A 25,579-nucleotide genomic window follows, 5' to 3' on the forward strand; every position below is an offset into this window, starting at 1 on the left:
GACCCATCTTTAAGATACAGATGATCATAATTAGAGTATTAGATGACTTCATTGTCTTTAACTGTAGATAATCACAACGATGCAAAGCATTTTACATTATGTGACAGTATAAAGCTGTTTATATTCAAGTGCTTAAGCTACAGAACTGAAAATATAAAGAATATAAAATACAAACATAGAAATCTATTTTAATAAATTACTTTGCCTTTATAAAGTATGAAAAACACCTAGGCTTGACCAAAAAAAATTTTCCCTTTAAACTCTGGAATCTTTTTTAGATAATGTTATCTTCTATTTCATGACATAGCTCAAAAAATCTAAAAATTGATTGATTTCATTGAAGATTAGGCTGTAGTGATACATATTTCACATATTTCATTTTTGTTCATTCACACAAACTTAAAAACATTTATTCACAGTGGTTGATATGTGGAGTGTAAAAATATCTATTTAAATATTTCATGTAAACATTCTATTTTTACTTTAAATTACACAAAGCATTCAAATTAGAACCCCTTTATATAAAGATTCTCAGACTGTTCAATAACAAGAATCTTTAATCATTCAAAGAATATTCATGAATCATAAGCATTTTCCAAGCATTTTTCTATAGATTTTGACTTTATAAATGTGGGCAAAACAATATTTCTTTCTTCACAGAAGTTCTATGGTAGGCAGCAGCAGGAAAAAAGAACAGTAAATAATTAATCGCCAATCTAAATGAGAAAATATAAGGCAAGTGATGATACTTGAAGAAATGGTGAAAAAAATGTGGAAGAAAGTATAGACAGTATAGATAACTTGATCCAGGAATACTTGTTCTGAAAATGTCCCATCTAAATACAAACAGAAGGAAACAAAGGAACCAACTACATGACTTTCTGGGAGTAGAGTGTTTTAGTTTATGGGAAGAACATGCGTAAATGCTTTAAGGCAGGCCAAGGCATGCTTGGAGCCTTGGATCTATAATGAGACCAGTATGGTTGAAGATAGAAGGGGAGTAATCACAGATGATATCAGAGAGGTAGTAAGGGACCGAGAATAGCATAGAAGCCTTCATGAACCTTGGGATTTTATTCTGCATGCTGTGGGAAGCCATGCAGGGCTTCAAACGGTGGGATAACATAATTGATTCATATTTTTAAAGAATCATTGTGGTTTATGGAAAGAAGAAAACCTGCAAGCGTAGAGGCAGGACACATGTTAGACTGTCTTTTTAAGACAAGGTTAGGAATTATTGTGGCTCTAATTGGATTTGGAGCAGTGGAGATTTTGAGAATGTTTGGATTCTGCATCCATTTGAAAAGTAATGCTGAAAGGATTTGGTAATGAATTGGTTAGCAGTGTGAGAGAAAAAAAGCAGTCAGGAATGACGTCAAGGTCAAAATGACCTAAACATTATTATCCTCCTCACAGCAAGTTGATATTAATGTTGAGAATTACTTATCCTGACATGCTGAGATTTACTGACACATGGGCTGAGTATATTGTTGTATTTTTCACAGGTAATATCAAAGAGACAATTGATAGACTAATGGAAATACATGACACTTTCTATTTTTTACCATTTCAGCATGTGTGCAAAAAATTTTAACACAAGTTAAACTGATTTTAGAAAACACAAACTGTTTCTGGAAGTATACCTCTACAATTTAAATGGTAAGTCATTCTAAAGATGCTTCTTGAGCTTAGGAAGTGTTTGATCAACAGGAACTCTGAGAACTTGAAAACTTTGAACAAGACTTTCTTTCTTTAAATGAATCTAATAGAGAAAAAAAATTCCTTTCAAGTAAAATGGTTTGTTTTTATAGAGTATAACAACTATCTGGACACCAGATTAACTTATAAATAGTTATATCTATGATGATATTTGTATGTATGCATTTCATGCCTGATGCTCACAAACACAGTATTTATTGATGCTGTCTACTGCATGAAAATCTGTGATTAGTGGTGCCTCTCCAGTGGGGAGGGAAAAGGGAGATAATATTTGTACTGGAGATATATAACTTATGTAAATGTATAGAATACAAGACGGAGAATTTGAGAGAGTAAAGACACATGTTAATCAACAAATGGAATGGTAAAATTAGCAAATGTTACGGAAAGTACGTATCTACTGAGAGCAGGAACTTTTTTCTCTCCACTGCCATTTTTTTGCAACTTCAAAGAGTACCTAACACTCTAAATCTCTCAATAATCATTTGTACAATTAACTAATTATGAAATAAAACTAGAAAATGGGAAACTTTATGTATCTTTTTAAGGCTTTCTTGAGTCAGGACAAATTGAAAAAATTTCTGCCCAGAGCCTTGCATTTATAGAATATGCCTTCATACTTAGGTGATCAAGTAGTAATACAATATACTGAGCAAATTTTATTTGAAAGATTTATAAGGAATAATAGAAATGAAGAAGTGGAAGAAGGACATATATGATCTGTGACCTTTAGGAATTATAATCTAGTTGAGGAAAGACCCACGTAGCAGGGATAACTTAGTTCATGGCATTCTAGTTTTCCTGTATCAAATCCCCAAATACAGCATTCATTTAACTGTGACTTTATTACTTTATAACTTCCTCTTTCACATGAATGAGCACTCCATAGAGTGATTAAGCAGAACTTCTTGTTGAAAATTTGATATAAATGACCACTGAAAAAAAAGAGTTAAGAGAAGTGAAAATGAATTCTAGGGGAAAATATAAACAGATACACAATAATAAGAATGTGAAGATATACCCAGAAAACCATGAGTTATCTGTTTTGAGGGGAGTAAGATGTCTCTTCAAATATATGAAAAATAAGAATAGAAAGGGTCCTTCAGGCTAGACTTTAGAAAACTATCAATGTCTGAAAAAGAAGGTTGGGCCTTGGATCATAAGCAGGGTCACAAACTGAAGGGTTTTAAAAAGTGAGAGACATGATCAACGTTGTATTTCTAAAAGTGATTCTGAGGTGGATGGTTTTGATTGATTATAAAGGCAGATCTTCAAATGTTGAAACGGCAGGAGCCCATTGAGCAAATCCAGTAGTCAGTTCATAAAATCCTGAGTAGGCATAGAAATGGGAATAAAAGGAATTTTGGTGGCTCAAATTGAAGGGAAAGACAAATAAAGAAGTGTTAGAAGTTACATCAAGATTTAGAAGTGCTGGTTGGAAATAACATTAATAAAGATAAGAAAATTTGGAGTCCTGTGTGCATGTGTGTGTGCTTGTATCATCTCTCCGTAGAGTGAAGCTGAAAATATAATTATCTTCAAAAACATTTAAGAGAGTATGTTTCCAAACGGTTATATAGCTTAATGACAGATCTGCCCAATAGCCAACAGAACAATGGGACAATAATCAAACTGTCTCAGATGGTAATTAACTCATTTTAAGAGTAGGTGACATTGGCTAAAAACCAAAATGCTGAAAGTCAGAGAAATGGAATAGGCATATAAGTCCGGAATAGAGAGAAATATGTTAAGCAAGGACTACCCCATGTTAGATACTAACATGGGAGAAGTTGAGAATGTGCCGAGTTAAAAGGTGTGAAACTTTTATGTAGAAGGAAATAAAAGTAGAACCTAAAATAGCAAAAAAAAAAAAAAAAAAAAAAAAAAAAATCATAGGTGATATGGTTTGACTCCGTGTCCTCACCCAAAATCTTCTCTTGAATTGTAATAATCCCCGCAGGTCAAGGGTGGGACCAGGTGGAGATAATTGAATCATGGGGGTGGTTTCTCCCATGCTGTTCGCATGATAGTGAGTGAGTTCTCAAGAGATCTGATGGCTCTACAAGAGGCTTCCCTCTTTGTTCGGCACTCATTCTCTCTCCTGCCAAACTGGGAAGAGGTGTCTTCTCCATGATTGTAAGTTTCCTGAGGCCTCCCCAGCCATGTAAAGCTGTGAGTCAATTAAATCTCTTTCTTTATAAATTACCCAGTCCTCAACAGTTCTATATAGCAGCATAATGGACTAATACATTAGAATTTTTTATGAATTCTTTTTTATTGTGTTATAGTTACCCCAAGAAGAGAAAAATAATAAAAAATACACATTACTTGAAATCTTTGACTCACTGCTTGGGTCAAGTGGCTCAACGCAGATGTTGTACAGCTTCATCTCATTATTGTTGTATTACTTTTCAATCTTCACTTCTCAAAACTATGTTAAACATTTCGCACTTTCATGTGAAGTCTGGTTAGTTGTCTCTATAAGAACAATAGGATCCTCTATTATTAAAAAAGAATATGAATTTCTCTATATTTTTAATCTGATTTCTAAAATGGGTAGCGTATATTTAGAAGAGCCTTCTCAAGCCTTTGTCAGAGATAACTGTATGTTGTATTTTCCCTAGCAAAGGGCTAATTTATAGAGGGGAACAACAAGTGCTGGAGCCTTTTTGAGGGTGGAGGGTGGGAGGAGGGTGAGGATTAGGAAAAATAACTAATGGATACTAATGGGTACAAGACTTAATAACTGCGTGGTAAAATAATCTGTGTAACAAACCCCATGATACAAGTTTACCTATTTAACAAACCTGCACTTGTACCCCTGAACTTAAATAAAAGTTATAAAAAAGGTAGTACTAAAATTTCTAAATATAATAAGATTCTGAGTGACATGTGACGAGGAAGGAGTACTATGATTTGATGAGGCAGGTCTTGAATGACAACATATTTAAAGTACAGATTTCTGAATTGATTGAGAGAAAAAAATGATTTGCATTTCAAATTCATTCCTCTTGCTAAAAGTGTCTTGGTCTAACTAAGTTATATTGGTTTCCAAACCCAGTACAACTTTCTATCTACAAGTGACCCTTAGAAAATGGGTTTTAATTGTGTGTGTCCACTAATACATGGATTTTTTTCCAATAAAGGTTACAAGTGTGCCTGCTCTCCTGCCTCTTCTTTCAGCGCCTCCACCTCTCCTGCCTCTGACACTCCTGAGACAGCAAGACCAACCCCTTCTCTTCCTCCTCCTCTTCAGTTTACAAAACATGAAGACAAAAAGGATGAAGACCTTTATAATGATCCACTTCTATTTAATAAGTAGTAAATATATTTTATCTTTCTTATGATTTTCTTTATAATGTTTTGCTTTAGCTTTATTTATTGTAAAAATAAAGTTTATAACACATTTAATATACAAAATATGTTAATTAACTGTTTAAGTTTTCAGTATGGCTTCCTGTCAACATCAGGCTATTATTAGTTATGTTTTCAAGGAGTCAAAAGTTATACTCACATTTTCAACTGTGCAGAGGGTTGGCACTCCTAATGCTTTGCATTATTCAAGAGTCAACTATATTTCCTTTAAGGTAATTAACCATATTTCAACATGGTTAGTCTTATTAGCTATTCTTCTTTTTGATTTTTAGTACATTAATTGTAAAGATATTCACTTAGACATCATAGTTGCTCAGTGAATGGCTGAATGACTCACGGAATGATTGCATGAATTAAAGATGGCCAATATATCTTCTTATGAACTTTGTTGGATCAAAGTTGAAGATTATAATTGCTCATGTTTAAACATTCTCAAAAATCTTGTGAGAATTAAAACACTGTTGTTATAAATTTTTATTTCAAATGCTCTTTTAACAAATGTGTTCCCTCTGATTCCTAAAACAGCCTTGCTGGGAACAAGAGTCTATTTTACTGTTCCTAGTTTACAGGTAAGGTAATTAAAGCTTCCTGGAAAAGTTCCTTGACAGTGCTAAAGGCTAAAACCTGGACAGACCTAACTATATACAGCACTCCTCACTTCCAGTTTTGCTATTATTCACCAAACCATGATTATTTCATGCAATGGAAACATTGAACTGGACAATACTCTTAAATTTCACTTATTCTGAAAGACATTTACTCATCCCAGCATTCCCTAAATTCAAAGGAGAACTTGAATAACAACCTGGAAGACTCAACTACCTGACAGTTCCAGAGCTGACAATGATTTGGCTGGCTTCCAGCAGACACTTCTCTTTAAGTGTTACTTCACTGAACAAGACACTATATGATAATGCTATTTCACTGACCTTCCCCTGCTTCCTGCCATAGGCTTAAATTATCTGCGATTTTTGTGAAAACAGTGCAAACCTCTGTGGATAAGAGCTGAAAAGAAGTATCATTTAATGAAAATCAGTGATAACTCGATGAAAATTGGTTAAGAAAAGTCCAATGTTTTCAACTTACTTAAATGGAAGAATGAAAATGTTTTCAGATATCTTTTGTTTTGATGTGAATAAATAAATCATTTAAAATTTAAGTTTTAACAAGTAAATGGTTATACCATCCTATATCCTGTTTAATATGTTATTTTTATGCCAGAGTTCAGCTTAAGTATCATGTAGAGCTATCAATACTGATGATCTACAGTTTACCTTTCAGCCGGGTGCAGTAGCTCATGCTTGTCATCTCAGCACTTTGGGAGGCTGAGGCAGGAGGATCACTTAAGGCCAGGAGACTAGCCTGGGCCACACAGTGACACTCCATCTCTACAAAAACAAAACAAAACAAAATAAAATAAAAAACAGAACTCAGATCTACATTAAAAAGGAAGAGTATTTGAAAAGAAATGAAGGTAAAATAAAATTTATCTTTTACTGACTTTGATTTAGGAGAAGATTATAGTTCTTCATTAGCAATTGTAAGACAGAGGCAAGAGTCTGTTGGTGAGGAAAACATAAAATTCTGTTTTTTACTCTGAAGATTATTATGGGATTCTCTCTCTCACCTTGCCTCATATTTTCTCTGCCTATCTGTCTCCAACTCTCTCTCTCTCTCAAATGCAGTATTCCTGTTAATTGTGAAGTACCTACAGATACATATTCTCTCTAGGCACACATCTGTAAATATAATTTATTTGTTGTATAAAGAAACACATCTCCAAACACATATAGTATTATAACATGTAATTTTAGATTCAAGTATGTAAAGCATTTTTCTTAATTTAAAATTGGAATCATTTTGAAAATTAGATTTTAAATATACAGATTGTCCAAATTCAAAGAAACAGCACTCATTCATTTAAAATAAATCTTATTTTTATACTTGGGATTTTTGCTAAGAATTCATTTGTTTATCAAAATATGTGCATTTAGCCTGATTATCTAATTACCCTCATAATGAAAAGAACATTTAAACTCAGTAAATATGAGGATATTTTCAAAACAACTCCAATTTTTAAATTACCTTGCATACATTTTTTTGTATGTGAGACGAAGTCACATGGCACATCCTACTTTTGTGGCCACAGCATATTTTGTAAATACTTGTTACAGCAAATTGATGTCTTACTAGCACTGAAGTTAGTATTGAAATACTGATGACAGTTAATGCTAGTAATCAAGTCCTGATTAGTCACCCAGCACTTCCATACCTGGAGCACTATTATTGTTTATTGAGACATATTTTGGTTCAGTATTGGAACATTTTGGCCCTAGGTATGTTATGGAATACTTAGATTAAACCCAAAACAAATAGTTGATAAAATTAAAAAAAAATCATATGTCATTTTTTCTTATTAAAATAATTTAAAGGCTGCAAGATTGCTGTAAAACAATTATTTAATATTTTAAATACATTGAAAATAACAGAGGTCTACTTATAGCCTTTAGAATTTGCCTTTTTGTGGGGAAAAAAAAAATGCACAAAACAGAATTTAGCTAATTTGTGCCTACCTCAAAACAGGTGAAATCTCAGCTTGGTTAAAATAATGTATAATTAATATTTCTTTGTCATTGCTTGTTAATTTAGGTTATTAAATGTCTGCTATTCATTAAATTCTAGGTCATTCCAAACTGAAACCCCTTTAGAAACATCCTGCTTTTTATTTTCTTATAATTCTAACTTTTATTTTACATTCAGGGGATACATGTGTGCATTTGTTATATGGGCATATTATGTGATGCTGAGGTTTGGGGTACAATTGATCTTGTCACCCACATAGTGAGCACAGCACCAAATAAGTAGTTTTTCAGTCCTCCCTCCCCTTCCTTCCACCCCTCTTTTGGAGTTCCCAGTGTTTATCCTTCCCCTCTTTGTATTCCTGTGTACCTACTGATTAGCTTCCACTTATAAATGAGAACATGCAGTATTTGGTTTTCTGCTTGATTTTAATCTTAAGCTTTATAGTCAGTATGTCCCAACCTTACAAACCAGTACTTTACTTTAGTTCTTCAGTAAATATGAGAACCACTCATAATATGCAACAACAACAGAGAAAGGAAGCTTTAATATCATTTATGGATTTCTTATTTTTCTATCAATTTTTTTCTCTGATAGACTGATTTTTCTGTATCCTATTTTTTAAGTTAAATATATTCACATACTTTCAAAGCAGATAGATATATAATATATATATTAAAATTCATATTGTAACTTTCTCTGTTTACTTGTTAAACACATTTATGTAATATTAAGTAGGTAACTACAAGTCTGCTTATACAAGTCATGTCTTTAAAGTAAGTCATTTTTCTTTAGTGTAATTTTATTAGTTAAATAAACATTATACTTTTACAAATATAATTGTAATTATGAAGCTCCTGTGTGTATATATAATGATGCCTTATCTTTGTGTTGTATTTTATTTATAAGTAACTACCCTAAATATCTGATTTCTGTAAGCCATGTTTCTGAAATTTGCATCTCTCAGTTAAGTCACTCTACCAGACCTAAAAGATGATTGCTAAATAAAGATATTTAGAGAATTGCTTAGAAATTACAAACTTCCCCACCGCACTTTGCTACTTTTATACCACCTACCATATTCTATGCAACTTACCTGTTAAGATTTATTACTATAAAGGTATCTATTCATGGTTTTCGATTTCAAACACAATATATGTAGTAATTTTAATTCATTTCTGAGAATGATCTCATCCATTCTGCTCATGGGGAAAGTATTATATTAGTATGGTATATAAAGGGAAGTGTTGACAACGGTGGTGGAATTTTTCACAAGGAGAACGACAATATGGAAAACATAAGAATGGGGAAGAGGAACTAGTCTTACATCCACTTTAAAGAAAGATCATAGGTGTTTTAGGTAAAATGTAATCTTCTTAGTTTGACATCAATAGCCTTTGATAATCATTTCCCATGTAACTTTTCAGCCATAACTATTTTTTCAAGGACCTTTCCTCAGTCCATTATATTCTTTTCATCACCAGCTAGTGCATTTCCATTCATCTTTCAATATCCAATTCAAATGCCAACTCTGTGACACCTTTTTGTATTCTGCCAGACAAAAATAATTGTGTTTCTTCTGACCTCTCCTTGTATATTTCATGGAATATGGCAAAGTACTTAATTCCACTGAACTGTAGCTACTGTCTTGCTGTCTTACCAACTAAAACAAGGACATTTTGGGGAATATGAGAATTTAAATTGAATAGTAACCACAAGATAAAAACTCTGGGCATTGCACGATCTTCCTTTTAACTAATTAGAGGCCAAGTATATTGATGAAAATCATTATATAGAATTTGATAAGACTTTCTTCTAATATTGTTTTATGATTTTTCATGTTTCATAAAATTTTGACAGAAATATATTTCTTATAATTTGTCTTCTTTGTAACTCCCCTCTTTTGTTCCTACAGCAACATGCTGTCCTGGCTAACGTGTTTATGAATGCAAGAAAACTTTCAAAAAGGGAGTTTGAAATTTAACTCCACAAACTACTATCTGGATTGGAATGCTACATTAAATGTATTATAATTTTGTATGGACTTATAGGGATGGGGAATGAAAAGGATCCAAGGCCCTATGTTGATATTCTTTTGATATGTTAAGAAATAATCCAGTGTTATTTTCTATTCCTTCTCAAATGTTTTTAGAGGTTACTTGGTACACTGGTCGACAAAACCTTGAAATGTTGATGTTTAAGGGCTGCTGATTGCTGGCAGCAAAGAAGTCCAACTGTGCTGGCACCTGAGATAGCGTCTCCACATTTTCTTCCAGGATCATCACCTTTGTTCTAAATAGCTCCTACACAGTGTGAATATTAGTCATATGTTTTAGATTTTCTGCCTTGGCACCCAGGAAACCAGTATGATTGAGTAAACATATTAAACTTCCTCTGCATTTCCAGCCTGAACAGATGTTGAGTACGAGCTGATCCACCTACGTTCAACCCGAGAGAGTCCACATCCACAGATGGTTTCATTTCCCTTTTTCAATGTACGTAGAAGCATAGATTCTTGCTGGCATGTATAAATGCGCCATTTAAGGCAATCAAAAATGGTTCCACATCTCACTTGATTTCCACAATTGTTGCTGTAACGATGGACTATTGAGGAGAGAAACTTAATTTCTCTGGCAGATCTTCCCACATTTAAGCAACATGTTCATGGAGAGCCAATATTCAGTAATTACAGCACAATTCCTCACAATTTCACAATTTGCTAACAGTATGCATTTTCATAATGTAAAGCTGATTTTCCTTTAACCAAATGAAACATGAAAAGATAGCTGCATGCAATGGGCAATCTAGGTCATTAGACGATTGATGTAAAATTAGAGGACATTGAGACTAGAATAGATTGCAAACATCGTGGAGCTCAGAAAACTTGTAAACTCTACATTTTGAGGAAATATGTTGTTGATGCTTTTGCAGCTCTATGCAGCAACCTAACAAATAAAGGCTTAAAATAACTTATCTATGAGTTACTTTGTCATTATTTGCAACTATTTCACATCATATAGCTTCTCTAGGAAGTCCTCAGCTTATTCACCAAAACAGAATTTCTAGTTATAATTCCATTCCTCTGTTGATACTATTTCTCTTGCCTATGACACAAAGAATCAAAACCAAGTAATCAAAAATGTAGAATATTGTAGTGGTTATGTTTAACTTTCTAATGTTGTGAATGCTATCTCATCAAATGAATTATACAATTTAACAGTCACTATGAATAAGCAAAAATTTACAGATTATGCCAAGTCTATACATTGTAAGTAATCATATACTCCAAATACTATTTTTTATGGTAATGAAAGGCACTATGTATTGAGCACTTAAATATGCATAAGCATGATGCTAATCTCTTTAGCTATTTCAGCAATAAACTGTGTAAATACTGTAACCTACATTCTTTTTGAAGCACAGGTAGTTATGACATGGGTACTCACATTCCGTATTCTTTGTAGTAGGGGAAGGTTAAAGAATGAGGCAGAGAGAGAGACACACACACACAGATATGCAATGTACATGAGAAATATTCAATAAATCTTCACCTAACATATAGTATTATGACAGCAACGGACTGGTGGATAAAAGGAGCATTTCTATTTAAGTACCACTGAAACATTTAATTTTAAAATGGTACAGGCTTGTTAGGTCAAAAAAGAGAAATCTAAGCTCAAGTAAGGAAACAGCATGTAGAATTTGACAAAGTTATAAAATGGATAATTTTTTAAAATTTTATTATTATTATACTTTAAGTTTTAGGGTACATGTGCACAACGTGCAGGATTTTTACATACGTATACATGTGCCATGTTGGTGTGCTGCACCCATTAACTCGTCATTTAGCATTAGGTGTATCTCCTAATGCTATCCCTCCCCCCTCCCCCCATACTATGTAGCCATAAAAAACGATGAGTTCATGTCCTTTGTAGGCACATGGATGAAGCTGGAAACCATCATTCTCAGCAAACTATCGCAAGGATAAAATGTATAACTTTATTTCATGTCAGGGAATACAAAAAAAAAGAAAAGAGAACCGGAAGATTCAAAAGTACAACAGACCAAAGGAACAGGCTTGTGGGTGGTTAAAAAAAATACTCCCCCTGGTTTGTGGGCACAGATCAGTGAAAAATTTTACCTGGATGATAGATGTGAGAGGATTAAGAACACTTGACAAATGCAACCTGCACTTTCCTGTTTCTCCTAGCCCTCCTGCAATTAACCAGGACCATGAAACAAGTTGTAGCCAAACAGCTGTGAGTAGAAATCATGTGTGTCCCTTTGGGTTAGTAGAAAACCCTCCAGTATTCTGTTCCTCTGCCAGGGCAATGAGGAGACTTTGTGTTGAGACTGTGGAACCGGAAGACAAAAGCAACCTCAATGAATTCCTGTGTAGCAGCCAAATCCCCCGAAACTCACCCGGACTAGAGTGATTTTGTGAAAGCAAGAAGTAAAATGTTTGATTGCTGCATCTGCAATGCCAGTCCTATCTTGATTAGTACAAATTATCAGAAAGTAGGAGAAACAAGAACATGAGCGTTCTGGCACCATCGTCATTGGTTGTGAAGCAGAACATTATCTGTAACATTCCATCCTGTATGGTAGTGAGGGTTTGTTCCATTTGCCAATGTTTAGAGCCATAGTAGTGTATTTACATGGGTTCAGTTGGATTAACCAGTACATATTCATTTTCTTTAGATGGATTTAATTTAAGTAACAAACCTATCAGTGTCATTAAACAAATGGACAAAATGAGCAGTGGAACATTTTATGCTTATTGAAAAATGAACAAATATTATTCTAGTAATGAAAGCTCTGAGTGCAATACAATGTCGAGATTGAAGTGGTTCTCTCCTACCATTTAATGGATAAGTTCTAGAAAAGACAAGTGCTGTAAACAAAACACTATTTCCATGGCAACACATACTTCAGCTTTTAGCCTTTCATCGCACAAAAAGAATTTTAAAACATTTTTTATTTTCATAGTTTGTAATAACAATAGTGACCTCTACATCTGGTATTTTCTGGAAGCTAGTAATTGGCAATGCCTCAGGCCTTACTTACACTTTTTGGCCAATCTTCTAGGAGAGCGTTACCCAGATTTCTCATTACTTATAAAAATTCAGTTCATTTTCCAAGGGCAGATACTTAAAGACAAAATTAGCCCAGCCATATATTTTGAAATGCATATTTTAGAAATAAATATTTTAAGTGTCAGATACACCTCTCTCTGAGTCAAACAACTGTATATGCACATATGCTGTGTGTTTGTGTGGGCATGTGAAGACATATATATGATTGTGTATGTGTATATGTAAATTATTTCTTATTAAAATTTCTGGAAGTGACAGTATAAATAGCCAGTGATAAAGCATGATAAAGTATAAATATAAGAAATATTGTGTCTCTATTGACACACAGCATTATTACTATGAAATTTGCAGATTAAACAAAGCAAGTGAATTATTTTATGGTTTGTGTTGGTTAGGAATTTGGAATGGGATTTAGCTGACTCTTCTGCTTCAGAGCCTTACAAGGCTGCAATCAAGGTAGCAGCCAAGACTATGGTCTTACCTGAATCTCAGCTGGGGAAGAATCCTCTTCCATATTCATATGGTTCCTTACAGTATTCATCAAGTACCTGGAAGGCTGTTACCCTGAGGGCCTCAGCTTCCTGCTAGCTGTTAGCTGATGGCCACACTCATCTCTGTAAGCTGTGATCCTCTCCATGTAGCAGCACAACACATGACAACTTATATCTTCAAAGCCAATGACAGAGAGTCTCCCAGCAAGACCAGTTACAATCTCATGTAATGTAATCATGTTCACATAATCCCATGGTCTCATATTTGCCATTTGCTACTGTTAGAGGTAACTCAGTTCCTTCCCACGCTTAAGAGCACAAAGGTGTTATGGCCAGAAGGTAGGGATTATAGGAGCCACACTGGAGCCTTATAGCACAGAGATTTTCACCTAAGTCCACATGATTAGAAATTATAGGAAGACAATCTTGTGGATCTCAAAAAATAAATGTTTGCTTATTCAGCATCATAAAATGTAAGTAACTGTTATGTGGCAATTAGAGATTTTGTAAAATTGTGTTACAATTACTATTTATTCCCTTTCTCAAGGAAGTAATTTATAAAAATTTCACTAAATACCAAAAATAACTTTTTGTATTATTAATTTTTACCTGAGACTATACATTTTTAGAGGCATAAGAAAAGAAATATAGACACACCAATAACCAAAAAGTTCTAGATTCAGATCCTGGCATAATTATTTTTGAAGTTTGTAAAACCTTTTGCAAAGACATAATATGCCTGATTATTAGTTCTATTATCTATAAAATAAATATAACATGTGCTTGGTATGCTTATCATGGATTTCAAATATTATACGATTTGAAAAGGCCTGCTTTACAGTAGCATCTACTTAAATGACTGATAAATTATTGAAAAATACTTTATATATATATAAGAATATTTAAATTCACATATTAAATTTTCATATACTCATTTGGAAACTGTTTCCTGTTTGGTTAATAATTATTTGAATTTCTTATACTAGGTGAAAGCCATACCCCAACCTATTAGAAATTAATTAATTTCTGCTAGGGAAAGATACAAGGTAATAATATAATCAGAATTATATGTCTATATACTATGCTCAGAAGGAATACATCTCACAGAAATGGCAAAACAATTCGGCCACAGCTGTAAAATTATGTACAGTTTATCTGATTTGACTTTCTTGTGCCATGAAGAACTTGCAGAAAATATAATATTAATTAAAATACACATAAAGAGTTTTGCTCATGAAAGGAGAAAGTTATATTTTGACATCATTCCAGCTCTGGTTAGGATGCTGGATTCCCTGGAGTAAATGTGGGAATCTGCTTCACTTGAAAAAATACCTGAGCCTGTCTACTTAAGGAATTACTAAATATAGAGTTTGGAAGTCAGGCTTTTCTGAACTATAGATCACTATGGCAGCTCTATAACTATATCATGGTTCCATAAGTCAGAGGAGTGTCATTTTCTATGTTCTCGTATCTCATCTTAGGGGGATGCTCTATGTTGACTACTGATAAAACTGCTGGTACATTCGTTCTTTTCTGCTTCTGTACACCAGGGATAGCAAATGCTCCTCCAGGTTCATCTTTACTAAGTTGGGAGTGGTTGTGAAGGATGGCTATGACAACCAACTGGAGGTCCGAAGGAGAGCACACCACCATCAACTCACTCTGCCTGCCGCAGGGAACGATGGCGGCCCATATGCTGCCACTCTAACAAATGGCCTCCAAGCAAGGTGACAGCTGTTTGTGCAGACTCTGGAATAACAAATTACAACTTCCTCATGCTTTCTATTAATCTGGCATTTGAAATGTACTATGGACTGAATCGTGCCCACCTTCCCCAATTCATATGTTGAAGTCCTAACTCCCAACGTGACTGAGTTCATCAAAATGGATCTTGGTACAGAGAAGAGAATGCTGCTCTAACAGGTACTTAAAATGTGGAAGCAGTTTTGGCACTGGGTAATGAGAGGGCAGTAAGAGTGTTGAGGTGCACGCTAGAAAAAAACCCACATTGCCAAGGAGGGACTGTTGATGGACATTGGCTATGAATGGTGACTCTGATGAGGGCTCAGAAAGAAAAGGAGATAGAAAGCCTCCAACTTCTTAATGAAAACATATATAATCACACATATAATTTTGGTATAAACATGATATTAAAGGTCATTCTTGTGATGTCTCAGACAAAAATAGGTACAGATTATTGAAAATTGAAGAAAAGGTAATCCTTGTTATAAAGTGGCAAAGAGCTTGACTAAAATATGTTCTAGTGTTTTGCAAAAAATCAAAATTGTGAACAATGAAATTAGATAGGTAGTTGAGGAGATTTCAAAGCAAAATGTGATGGTGTGGCCTGAATACTCCTAACTGCTTATAGTTAAATGTTAGAACAGAGATTAATTGAGGAAGGTATTGTTAAGGGAAAAACAATCAAATGTAGAAAGATGTAGAAAATTCTCAATCTGAGTGTGTTGCAAAAAAATGAGAAGAGCATGTTCTAAGAGAATATCAAAGGTATAGCTAGACTGTCACTTGATAGAGAGATTATGGAATAATATAGGCAGAAACACTGCCAGCTTGAACTGACGAGGATGGAGATAAGATAAAGTGAAGGAAGGCTGAGGGTGTTCTCAGATTCTACAGGACAGGACAACAGAGTTATTTCACTGCAAACATACACTGTTTTTCAACAGAAGGGAAAAATAACACTGTAGGCAATTCAGAATTATCAGGGTCACCGGCTTAGTTTCAACTGGCCAGATGGCCTCTGCCAGCAAGGCCTTGGGAAGAAGACCTGAGCCTGGCAACAACCCCACTTAGGGCTTTGGGGGCAGAGTCACCACCCCAATCAGTCCAGAAGATGAGTCATTGAGCCAGAGGGAATTAGTATTGAACCTTAAGATCTAATGAAATTTGCTTTGTCTGTTTTTGGACTTGCTTGGGAGCTGCTACTCCTTTCTCCATTTCTATTTATCCTTTTTGGAATGAGAATGTTTATCCTATGCCTGTCCCATCATACTATAAAAGTTAGGTGGTATTTTGGAACCACATAACTTTTCTAGTTTCACAGGTCTGCAGCTTGAGAGAAATTTTGTTTCATGATGAATCATACCTAAGGTCCCACTCATACCTGATTTAGATGACATTTAGATAAGACTTTACACTTTAGAGCTGATGCTGGAATGAATTAGGATGTGGAAGACTGTTGGAAAAGATGAATATGTTTTGCAAGTGAAAAGAATATGAATTTTGGGAGACCAAGAGTGAAATATCATATACTGGGTTGTCTCCACAATTCATAGATTGAATCCCTAATACTCAATGCGACTGCATTTGGAAATAAAGTCTTTAGGAGGCAATTAAAGTTAAATAGGTCATAAGTGTGGAGCCCTAATTCAAAAGAATTGATGTCCTTATTAGAAGAGAGATCAGAGAAGCTCTCTTTTCCCATGCATGCACAAATAAGAGGTCATTTGAGCACACCAGCAAGATAATGGCTACTGAGAAGCTAAGAGAAGAGGCCACTTTACCTTCTCAGCCTTTGGTCTTAAACTTCTCAGCCTCCAGAACTGTGTGAAACACATTTCTATGGCTTAAGCCATCCAGTTTATGCCATTTTTGTTATGACAACCTGATTTGTCCAAAAAATGCATCTTGCTAAGTTAAGAAGCCAATCTGACAAAGGTTATAAACTCTGTGATTCCAACTCTATGATATTCTGGAAAAGGCCAAACTGGGAGATAACGGATACCGTGAATCCCTGTATTCCACCTATTGATCCCTCTTCCTCCCCTCCTAGGTCCTTGGCAACCACTGATTGGCAGTCAAACTATTCTGTGCAATGTATAATGGCATGTATATAGTTAAATATAGTAAACACATGCCATTATACATTTTTCAAAACCCACAAAATATACAACCAGAAAGAGCAAACCAAATATATACCAAGGATTTCAGTTAATATTTCAATATTTTCTCATCAATTTGAACAAATATACCATATGTTAGTGGGGTAGATATATGGGAATTTTCTGAACTTTGCACTCAATTCTTCTATAAACCTACAGCTGTTCAAAAAATTAAGTTTGTTAATTTAAAAATAAAAAGTAACTAGATATTATAAATTCATTATTTTTCTTTCATTTAAACAAGAAACAATTATTGAATCCTTACTGTGTTGCAGTCCCTGTGAATGGTGCAGGGAAACTAATTTACTTCATGAATAGTCATGAATTTGCCCAATGGTAAATAATAGCAAGATGTAATTCTAAAACAAAGTTATTTGCTCACAATTCCAAATTTTAAGTCAAATAGTCAGTTTTCATTTTAGAACAAGGTCTGTTTTTGTGTTTGTTTTTCAAAGCTAAGCTTATGTTGTAAATTAGTCCCTGGTTAAGCTTTAACAAATATTATTTTGGCATTATATTTAATTTGAATAGTAGAAATTCCTTTAAAGGCAATATTTCCAAAATGTATTTTTCAATCTCTGTGCCTTTTTGCTCTGCAGATATTTAAAATTAAGTTATTAGAATCTAAGAAAAGTAAATCAGAATTGTGCAAACTATTTATCCATTTATCTGTTGATGGACATTTGGATAGCTTCCACATTTTGGTTGTTTTGAATAATGCTGCTATGAACATTGGTGTAAAAATTTCCATTTGAGTCCATGCTTCTAATTTTTTAAAATATGTATTTGGAAGTGGAATTGTGGGATCATATGTGTGCTATTAATTTTTAAGTGACTTTGTATCAAAAATAATGAATATAAATTCAATTAATAAGCACTTTCATAATAAATTGTGTTTTTAGTTTTTAAATAATTCTGCATAAATTAATCTTCTAAGGAAAATTACATGAAGCAGTTATAAATCTGAGAGCAATGAAGATGGGAGGAATTATACATTCATAGAGGTGTAAGTGAACAAAGTTTAATTTGGGTTTCACAGAAACCCAATTTCTGTGAAAATTTCTATGAAATTTGGGTTGCATAGAAATAGAGTAGACTTGCCCCACATGCTTGCCAAATTGAACGGGTCTTAGTTATGCAAACATAGACTATTTTTTAAAATTTTGATAACAGTGTGCTATCACAGCATATTGTTACCCTGCTTTAAGTCACCATATATATGAAATAAAGTAAAATAAAAGCTCCTAAGACACATCTAATTATTCCTTGCAAAGCTTGATACTGTAAGATTTCCCTGGAATGGTGATATTCACGTGTATTAAACAATATCATAGGTTGGTGGGTTGATCTGGTACTTACTGAGCTAAATGCTCCCAAGAAGCAAATCACAGCAGTATTTAAAAGTTTTAGGGGCCAGGCACAGTGGCTCACACTTGTAATCTCAGCACTTTGGGAGGTGGAGGAGGGTGGATTATAAGGTCAGAAGTCCAAGACCAGCCTGGCCAATATGGTCTGTACTAAAAATACAAAAATTTTCCGGGCATGGTTGCAGGCACCTGTAGTCCCAGCTACTCGGGAGGCTGAGGCAAGAGAATCGCTTGAACCCAGGAGGTGGAGGTTGCAGTGAGCGGAGATTGCACTACTGCACTCCAGCCTGGACAACAGAACAAGACTCCTCCTCAAAAAAAAAAAAAAAGCTTCAGTAACTCTTTTACACCCTCTAAGGCATTTTATAAAGTAGCAGTAAGTCCATAAAAATTGAAAGTGGGCAGCATGTTAACCTTTGAACACGTTTTACTTTAGGATTCTATTTAATATATGAAGTTTGAGGCTGTTTATTGTACAACTGTACAATTTTAGGTAATGACAGATGAGTTTGGAGAAGTAATGCTAGTAGATGCAGTCTTTGTCTACTTTCTCCTATGTAACTTGATTCTTACCTAGTACTTCCAATACCATCAATATACTGAACCCTCAATCAGTATTTCCAGTACTAAATCCTCAGTTGATATAGGTTCATGTATCAAATTGCTTTCTAAACAGCTCCACTTAAATGTCTAATGGGTGTTTTACATTTAACGTTCTCAGTACACTCCTTCCCTCTCCCAAATCTTGCCCCAGTAACCTTCAGTTTTAGGAAATGGCAAAACCATGAACTTCAGTGACACAAACAGTGGAATAAATTCTGAGTGGTATATTTCCCTGACAGAAAGTGCTTCATTAGCAACTCTGCTTCTAAAACTCATTACAAATCCATACACTTTTAGCTATTTATAGCTTTCTTAGTCTCGTCTATGTCACACTAGTCATATTCTCTCACTTGGACTTAGGAAGATAGTCTCCTAATTAGTTTCCTTTTTTTCTCTGATTCTCCTCTTCTTTTTCTCACCTATAATCCATTCACCTCTCTCCTTAATTGCTGCTATTTTTCCTCACTTATTTAAAAATCCAATATCTTTATTATGGTTCTTTGTATGAATGGATCCTGCCCTCTTCTCCAACGTGCATCTTAACTTGTATGCAGACTTCAGAGTAATTAGCATTTAAAAATTTGTAATGTGTTAGTGTTTTTTCTACCAGTATTTTTTACCATCTTCTTTAATGTTTAGGTGATTAATTTGTTTGAGTGACAGCATGCCTATGGAGTAAATCATAACATTAAAACTTGGTCAATTTCATATCAATTTATTTTATATATGATGGGTTTCAGTGGGTAAATGATTCAATTTTAGCCAGAAGTGTGCTGAGCGACTTCTGGGTAAGATTTTGTTTTCCTGAAAAAAAAAAAAAAAAGAGAAATGAGAAATCGAAGTATCTTTTCTTCCTACCTTGAGTGCCATTATAACAAGAAATGGTGCTTTGAAAAGTATCAGTCATCTTGTAAGAAACACTGTCAGTGTAAAGAGAAAAAATAAAAACAAATGAAAAAACAAGCAAAAATATGCTGAAGCTGGCAGAACATCTGGGTCCTTGATGATACTGGTATACAGGGTGAGCCAATTTGAAATTTCTTATAATGTGAAATTAAAAATCTATTATTGTTTAAGATTGTATCAATTATCTATTGCGGATTAACAACCCTCCTTAAAATTTAGTCACTTAAAATAACAATTCCTTGTTGCTCCAAGATTCTATATGTTGGGTTTGCAGTTCTTTTGATCTTGATCAAGCTAGATTGATCTTGGCTGGACTTGATCATGCAACCATGGTCATCTAACAGATCAGATGCATTTCACTTTGGCTCTTCTTGGCTGGGCTTTCTCATATAAGTTTTGGGTCCATGGCTTGGACAAATGAGATAAATAAACTAAGTTCTGCATAACGTTTTATCTTCCAACAGGCTAGCTTGGACTTGTTCTCATGGAAATAGCAGGAGTCCCAACTACAAGAGTTGCAATGTCAAGCCCTCGTCTTATAACTGGCACATAGGTCACTTCCACCAATATTCCTTTTGCTAACGAAAGTCACAAAGTCAGCCCATGTTCAAGTAGAGGGGAAACTGACTCCACCACTTGATGTGAAGAGTTGGAATATCATAGTTATTGTTTCCTGTGACTTGCCATAGCGTATTTTCTCACACCAACAACTCAGTATTTCTTCCCAAATTCTGAAAAATTCTTTTGTTGGCTCTTCCTATACTTGATTCATTACATTAAGTTTTCCATTTAAATGTTATTTCCTTAGAAAGACTTTATCATTTGTCAAGTAGCTCTATTCTCTTCATCGGTTACTCTATTTTCTCATTAGAATATGAACTTTGTAAAAATGGGAACTTTACTTTGTTTATGCCAGTAGTTTATATACATTTTCTGTTACGTGAAAAGTACAAAAATTTTTTTTCATGGTTAAAGAAATAAAAGAATAAATATGTAATCACTGCAATGAGAAGAGTGAATTTTTATTTTCCCAACTTGTTTTATGGGTTTATGAGAGTAGACTTTATTATTAGTTTCGAATTGGGTAATAAGGGGAAAAAATGCTATAAATCTCAATCATTTTATCAGTCCTTTGCCATTTGTACACACACACACACTATATTTTTATATATATATAGTCCCAACTACATGAGTTGCAGGAGTCCCAACTACATGAGTATATATATATATGTTATATATATATGTGTATGTATATATATAGTGTGCATATAGTGTATATAGTGTATATGTATATATGGAAAAAATATAATTATATATGCATATATGTATAATTATTTTGACAAATTAGAATATATTCACTATTCTAATTCTTGAAATTTTTTACATGTTTTTTCCTGCATAGAATGTGTATCCACCATTTTTCTTTTTAGTATATAGGTTTTTCTTTTTTTATTTCCAAGCAAATATCATATTTAAAAAAATCTTTTGTGTTCCTACTAGATAAGTTGTTTTCCTCCACTGCATCCCTTTAATTATCTCTTTGTATGCCTAATGTGGAACTTGGCATACCTTGTTTTTTCAGTTATCCAAACATTGATTTATGTCCCTATAAGTTGAAGTCTAGTTTTCTGAAAATCTGAGTCTTACTCTCATTTATTTACTGTAATTTATTACATGTATATAGCAAGCTATCAAAAATATTAATTCGAGTTTAAGTATGTGATAGTCAGCCTGATAGCATAGATGCCTGATTTAATTTTGAAACTAATTGTAAGATAAAATGCAGTTTCTATTTTTGCCGTATTGAATTTGATTCTGCTACTTAAAACTTAATGTCCCTGTGCAATCTCTCTAAAGGAGGTTCTTACTTTTTGTAATTTTGCAAGCTACAATAATATTGCATAGGCACATTGATACAATGGCCTAGTTTGCTTTCTCCTAGCAATTGTTTAAAGCTTGTTCTATGTTCCTACTTCTGTTGGCTTTATCTCCTTCATTGTATCTTATTTCCCATTATGCTGCCTTCCAATCACTGAATTCCATTCCCACTGGCTCAGTGCTTGGATCTCATCTTTCTCAAATTCCCATAACCTTCCCAGATAAACACCTTCAATTACAGTCACTCCTTTCCTCTTCCACAGAGGCCCCTAACAATAAACAACTTACTCAATAGGTAGCTGAAGAATGATTCTCAGACGAGCTTAGTGTAAGAAGGAACTGGGATGTAATGTCTTTTTTACTCTTTGAATTCCCATTAGTCTCCTCATTGTAGAGGAGTAGACTGTTTGATATTGCCCATAAGCAGAACTTAGGCAGTGTGATGTCTAGTACAGAAATGTTCTGCAGTATTAAATATATCCCATCATGTACTAAGAAGCTACTTCAGCAGCATAATAAACTAAACACCACTATGGTGTCAACATAAATGAGTAAATAACAAATAGATATTTAACATATAATTTTAGATTTTGATTTATTTATAAGGTATTTATAAGTGTGTCCTCTTAAATTTAAAGTAATTTTTGAGGATGAGAAACTGAAAAGTAGGTTCCAAATATACACAATTTCAAGAACAAGAGGATTTAGAAACTTCCATTTATAAATACCTCCAAACACAGACAAAAATATGAGCTTAAAGATGTCTACCAACTTCCCCCATTCTGTCTCTTGTCTTCCTTTTTTCTTTGAGAATATTAAACTCTACACCCACATACTATCCTCCATTCTGTTCCTGAAGAGTCTTGAACTCAGGACCTAACAGATTTAAAGTTATAATAAAAATCTTATTTTTTTACAAGGCCATGTGAGTATCAGTTGGTACAACTGACAGTCAAATAGATATCAAACATTCAAAAAAAAAAAAGAAAGAAAAAAAATGACATACCATAAAATAATTGACAAAGGTTTCACTCTTTGGACAGAGAATGCTACCTTCCCTCTCCTTTAGACTTCTCTATGAAGGTCATTGTCAACTCAGCCAACCTATTAATTTAGCTGCATATCTCAAAGTTGTGTTTCCTTCTTTATTACAAAAAGCCATCTGTGTGTGTGTGTGCATGTGTGTGTGTTATGTGAAAGAGCGATGAATTGAGAGTTAAAAGAAAAAATAATAATTTTAACAAAATCTACACTGACACAGTAAAATTCAAATAATGCAAAAACTGTGATAGTATATACTATATTATGAAATTGTGAAAAAATATGAGTGTTTTAAAGTAACTATTCTGAGTCTCTCTCTCATGCATTCACATATACATACACACATACAATTATACACACATACTCACAAGCTTTCATTCTCAAAAGGTAGACTAGAATGCTCAGAGAAGACCAGGCCATTCTGAAATCTTACCTGAAGTCTTAATGTTTCATCAAAGTCCCTAACTATGCTCCCCAGCAGTAGTTCCCCTATCTCGTATTCTCCAAAACTCTTGACTACAACATTTGAGAGGTTACTCCTTTTCCTTTATCTTCCGTTAAAATATCTGAAGAGGACTCTAGAAAATATGTCCTCCTTCTGGGGGAACAAGGGAGACTGGAATACATTTTCTAACCTTTATTCTGTCTGTAAAATATTAGATGTTCCAAAGTCATTTTAAGTCTTAAACTGTCATAGTCCATTTGAATCCAGTACTGTGGCCCTGTTGGCAGAACGATTCTCTAAAACTGCAATGGAATTTTTAAAATTGTTTTTCTTTTTTTTTTTTTTGAGTTTTTTTTTAAATTTTTTTATTATTATACTTTAAGTTTTAGGGTACATATGCACAATGTGCAAGGTTAGTTACATATGTATACATGCGCCACGCTGGTGCACTGCACTCACTAACTCATCATCTAGCATTAGGTGTATCTCCCAATGCTATCCCTCCCCCCTCCCCCCACCCCACAACACTCCCCAGAGTGTGATGTTCCCCTTCCTGTGTCCATGTGTTCTCATTGTTCAATTCCCACCTACCAGTGAGAATATGCGGTGTTTGGTTTTTTGTTCTTGCGATAGTTTACTGAGAATGATTTCCAATTTCATCCATGTCCCTACAAAGGACATGAACTCATCATTTTTTATGGCTGCATAGCATTCCATGGTGTATTTGTGCCACATTTTCTTAATCCAGTCTATCATTGTTGGACATTTGGGTTGGTTCCAAGTCTTTCCTATTGTGAACAGTGCCACAATAAACATACGTGTGTATGTGTTTTTATAGCAGCATGATTTATAGTCCTTTGGGTATATACCCAGTAATGGGATGGCTGGGTCAAATGGTATTTCTAGTTCTAGATCCCTGAGGAATCGCCACACTGACTTCCACAATGGTTGAACTAGTTTACAGTCCCACCAACAGTGTAAAAGTATTGCTATTTCTCCACATCCTATCCAGCACCTATTGTTTCCTGACTTTTTAATGATTGCCATTCTAACTGGTGTGAAATGGTATCTCATTGTGGTTTTGATTTGCATTTCTCTGACGGCCAGTGATGATGAGCATTTTTTCCTGTGTTTTTTGGCTGCATAAATGTCTTCTTTTGAGAAGTGTCTGTTCATGTCCTTTGCCCACTTTTTGATGGGGTTGCTTGTTTTTTTCTTGTAAATTTGTTTGAGTTCATTGTAGATTCTGGATATTAGCCCTTTGTCAGATGAGTAGGTTGCAAAAATTTTCTCCCATTTTATATGTTGCCTGTTCACTCTGATGGTAGTTTCTTTTGCTGTGCAGAAGCTCTTTAGTTTAATTAGATCCCATTTGTCAATTTTGTCTTTTGTTGCCATTGCTTTTGGTGTTTTAGACATGAAGTCCTTGCCCATGCCTATGTCCTGAATGGTAATGCCTAGGTTTTCTTCTAGGGTTTTTATGGTTTTAGGTCTAACATTTAAGTCTTTAATCCATCTTGAATTGATTTTTGTATAAGGTGTAAAGAAGGGATCCAATTTCAGCTTTCTACATATGGCTAGCCAGTTTTCCCAACATCATTTATTAAATAGGGAATCCTTTCCCCATTGCTTGTTTTTCTCAGGTTTGTCAAAGATCAGATAGTTGTAGATATGTGGTGTTATTTCTGAGGGCTCTGTTCTATTCCATTAATCTATATCTCTGTTTTGGTACCAGTACCATGCTGTTTTGGTTACTGTAGCCTTGTAGTATAGTTTGAAGTCAGGTAGTGTGATGCCTCCAGCTTTGTTCTTTTGGCTCAGGATTGACTTGGTGATGCAGGCTCTTTTTTGGTTCCATATGAACTTTAAAGTAGTTTTTTCCAATTCTGTGAAGAAAGTCATTGGTAGCTTGATGGGGATGGCATTGAGCCAAGATGGCCGAATAGGAACAGTTCTGGTCTACAGCTCCCAGCCTCAGTGACGCAGAAGACGGGTGATTTCTGCATTTCCATCTGAGGTACCGGGTTCATCTCACTAGGGAGTGCCAGACAGTGGGTGCAGGTCAGTGAGTGCATGCACCGTGCACGAGCCGAAGCAGGGCAAGGCATTGCCTCACTCGGGAAGTGCAAGGGGTCAGGGAGTTCCCTTTCCTAGTCAAAGAAAGTGGTGACAGATG

The sequence above is a fragment of the Pan troglodytes genome, chromosome 6 (genome assembly GCF_028858775.2).
Source record: "Pan troglodytes isolate AG18354 chromosome 6, NHGRI_mPanTro3-v2.0_pri, whole genome shotgun sequence".
Classification (NCBI taxonomy): Eukaryota; Metazoa; Chordata; class Mammalia; order Primates; family Hominidae; genus Pan; species Pan troglodytes.